This window comes from Phoenix dactylifera, chromosome 11, assembly GCF_009389715.1.
Source record: "Phoenix dactylifera cultivar Barhee BC4 chromosome 11, palm_55x_up_171113_PBpolish2nd_filt_p, whole genome shotgun sequence".
NCBI lineage: Eukaryota > Viridiplantae > Streptophyta > Magnoliopsida > Arecales > Arecaceae > Phoenix > Phoenix dactylifera.
The window spans coordinates 12,237,636-12,241,202 of record NC_052402.1 but is presented as its reverse complement, the minus strand read 5'-3'; the positions used below and the strand labels follow the sequence as shown (position 1 = coordinate 12,241,202).

General features: G+C 41.8%; 1 non-coding gene across 1 annotated transcript; it reads left to right on the top strand.

The window, feature by feature from the left end:
• The first annotated feature begins 3,251 nt into the window (after positions 1 to 3,251).
• On the top strand, positions 3,252 to 3,333 carry TRNAS-CGA. The gene has a single exon. It is a non-coding gene; the product is annotated as a tRNA-Ser (tRNA).
• The last annotated feature ends 234 nt before the right edge of the window (positions 3,334 to 3,567 follow it).

Sequence of the window (3,567 nt, the reverse complement as noted above, 5' to 3'; positions counted from 1 at the left end):
GATTGATCTGCTATTGAGCTGGTGGATCTGGTCTAACCAATAATTTCTCTAAGGCTTTTGTCTGCTGGCATGAGATGATAGGTTTTGGGCCTGTGTGTGTGTGTTGTGTTAAAGGGACCCAACCATCATGTAAAGTGAATAAAAGCAAACCCTTTTGATGTGTGGGGCTGAAGTAATATATACACCCTGAGAGAGGGGAGTGAAAGTTAGAGGTAGCTCGAAGAGGCAGAGACACAATCACTTCGCTTGGACACTAGAAAAAAGGTGAAGAAGTGGTGGTAGGCCTTCATTTAGTTTTCCCAGTGGAAACCATTGATTGGAATCAGAACTAGAACACCAAAAGGATCCACCACCAAAAGCTTTAGAAAGTGAAGATATGATAGCCAAGTGCGAAGGCATTAAGACTGGTCCAAAATTCTCGGATGCGCAATAAGGTTAAAAGTGCCTCCCATTATCACGACATACGATATATCACATCGCTTCCCATATAAAAATTTTTGCTCAAATTAATCTTCTACTTAGGCTACCACTCAAACAGCCGAAAAACCCACAAGAAGCTTTGCCACAACCAATTTTGCATATCGACTAGATGAATTCTTTTTTGCCGCTCATTCCTATAACGAGCTACATTTGCAAGTCAGGATCTTCTACGGTTGGTGTTTTGCACTGCATAGAGCATGTACACTCCTCGATATCCCCTATATCATTCCATCGCAAAGTTCTTCTGTACCTTCTCTATTGGGTTGTCTTCTTTCTCTTGACATCGCTAATCGTGCTCATGCAAGATTAGTGTGAGCAGCCGACGTACCAAAAAAAAAAAAAAAAAAAACGATGACGACGTGCTCTATATTAGCATGCAACTCGACACGAGTTTCCATCTTCACGATCAGATGCCATGGAGGTCATCAAGAAATGTATAGATCTTTGCGATACAAAACACACACACCGTAGCGAACCCCCTGCATTTACCGCCACGGCCTCCAAAAACCTCTTAGGGCAGGAACATGAGAAAGGTGCCTCAAATATAGTTGGCCACTTATTTGATCCACCATTTCCTCCACCGAGCAGTTCACTTGCTCGCCACACCTCCTAATTGATAACATGTCCCCATGTCTCCGTCCATCGATCCAGCAAGATCCAAAGATCAATCCTGCCGGCAAGTAGTTGGTTGAGACCTGAAATCGGCAGCAGCCACCTGAAAGAAACCTGACATACAGGCCCTGAGCGGCGCGGCCGCAACAGGGAAGCACATAAAGAGAGCTCATTGATATCTTCCAACAGTTTATGACGAAGAAGATATTGCGGTAAGAGTGGTTTCAGCGTCCAGGAAATCAAGAGCTTTGGTCAATGGCGCGTCTCCATCTTCGGACTTCTTCAGTCAGCAGAAAGCAAGTCCTGGGTGCTGCGTGAGTCGTCGTGTGGGCCGCAGAGAGTAGAGACTGCCTTCGCCTCCATCGCGGCATGTGCGCTGTTCTACTACTTTTCAGTGATTCCTGGCTCGCGCTTTTCTTTGCTCCCATGTGTTCTTGCCAGTGTCACCCTCCAATTCCAACATCAATGTGGAGACAAACACATAAAGATCCACCACACAAGGTTGGCTTGCTGTCAATACTGATCAGCAGACAAACTCCTGAAAGATTCTACCAAAAAAAGAGGGTCACGCAGCCACTGGTGAAACGCAGAGGTGTACAGTGTAAAAAGCCACTGAAGGTGGACATCATCTCCATGCTTTTTCTCTCCTCCCAGTTCTGTTTATTCCAAGGGGAATGCTGCAAAAGATAGAAGGCAATCAGCGCGACGATGCTGATGAAACCTTCAAGGCCAAGCATGTCTTCCGAAAAGCCAATGAGGCTATGAATTGGATGACTGCTTACATGGCCAGTCACTCCGGGATGCCCTGTGGGCTGGAGACAGTGAGGTACGTCGAGCACTTCGGAATATTTTGTTTTCTGACTTTATTACGTGCATTCATACTCATCAAGTATGAATCCATCCGCTCTAGCAAAAAAAAAAAAAAAAAAAAAGATAGAATAGTTTTGTGATGGAGCTGTTCAGGAGAGATGGAGAACTCTTTTAAGTGGAAATAATTTGGAGATTTGTCATGGTTATGCTTTCTACCTTTCTTTTCCTTATGGGTGTAAATGTCTTTTACATGAAGGGATGTTCCTTTCTAGCTTCCAATCTAAGATATGCTATACTTATGTTTTTGATACAGGAAAAAAAAAGTGGCACATCTTGGATTGGAAGCTAGAAAGGAACATCCCTTCATGTAAAAGACATTTACGTACGTATGTTTAAAAGTAAATTGTCATTTGATTCCAGGTTTCTTTATATTTCCACTGTTCCATCAATTTCTTTGGGATGGATGGCAACTTGTAGTGGGTTGTAAACAGAAAGTGTAAATATTTATGTTTAACAGTAGACGTGTTTTTTTTTTTGGCTTAGAACTCATATTACATAAATCTGATAAGAGTACAACCATGAAAATCAAAAAGTAAAATGTCTCCGAATGCTATAGGTATATGGGTCTCAGAAGACCAGAGAAGTCCTCCCGAATGATCTGTCACATACGCTGTCATTCAATCCACTGCGCCATTCGTCTTCTGATAAGCATGCCTTACTATATATAAAGATTGAACAACTACCAGTAAGATGCTAGATGTTCTGAATCAGGGAGTTTGGCCTCACATCACTAGTCCATCTTTGGATTTAACTACTCACTATAGCAGAGTTGCCCTCCAACATTATGGTATTTGCCCTCAAGGAACTCCGCACGTGGCTAAGGCCAACCAAAGCAACCTTTAGCTCTATCCCAGAAACAGAACAAGTGAATAACTGACACCCACCCCACAACAACCAATCTAAAATCAGGGCTTCTAATGATGAAGCCACCACCAACTCTTTTCTACCCTCCAACACGCACCCGTCAAAGTATATCTTAAGAAAGCTTGAGGGTAAAGACTCTCAAGTGATAAATACTAAGTAAGATGCCATAGGAGCAAAAGCAGAGCCCCAAGTATCCCGAACTATCAAAAAAACTTTCGAATGGCCAAAGTGGAAAATCCCGATAGCCTGTGCCCTTGCCCTCTCCAAAACTAGCGTTGGAAAAAAAATATTACAGTTATCATGTGCCAAGGGGGGTAAAACTCTCTTTAGGTTTACTTACAAATGCCACCAGATCACCTTTAGGGGTGTTCCAAACTTCGAACTAAATAAAGTATTATTTGATATGTTTAATCGCTTTCCCATGGGTCGATATGTCCGAGTGGTTAAGGAGACAGACTCGAAATCTGTTGGGCTCTGCCTGCGCAGGTTCGAATCCTGCTGTCGACGAATTTATTTATTCATTTTTTACAATATAAACCTCTACGTCATATTAACTATTGCGAAGGGTTCTTAGGGAAAAAATTTTAATATCTCTGTCTTTTTACACAGTAATCTGATATTTATACTTAATTATACTTGTAGTTATGTGAAAATTCTGACAAATCAGAATTGTTTACATTAAAAACCTTTAAGTATTATATTATATGTTTGAATCCTGCTGCCAACAAAATTGCTTTTATT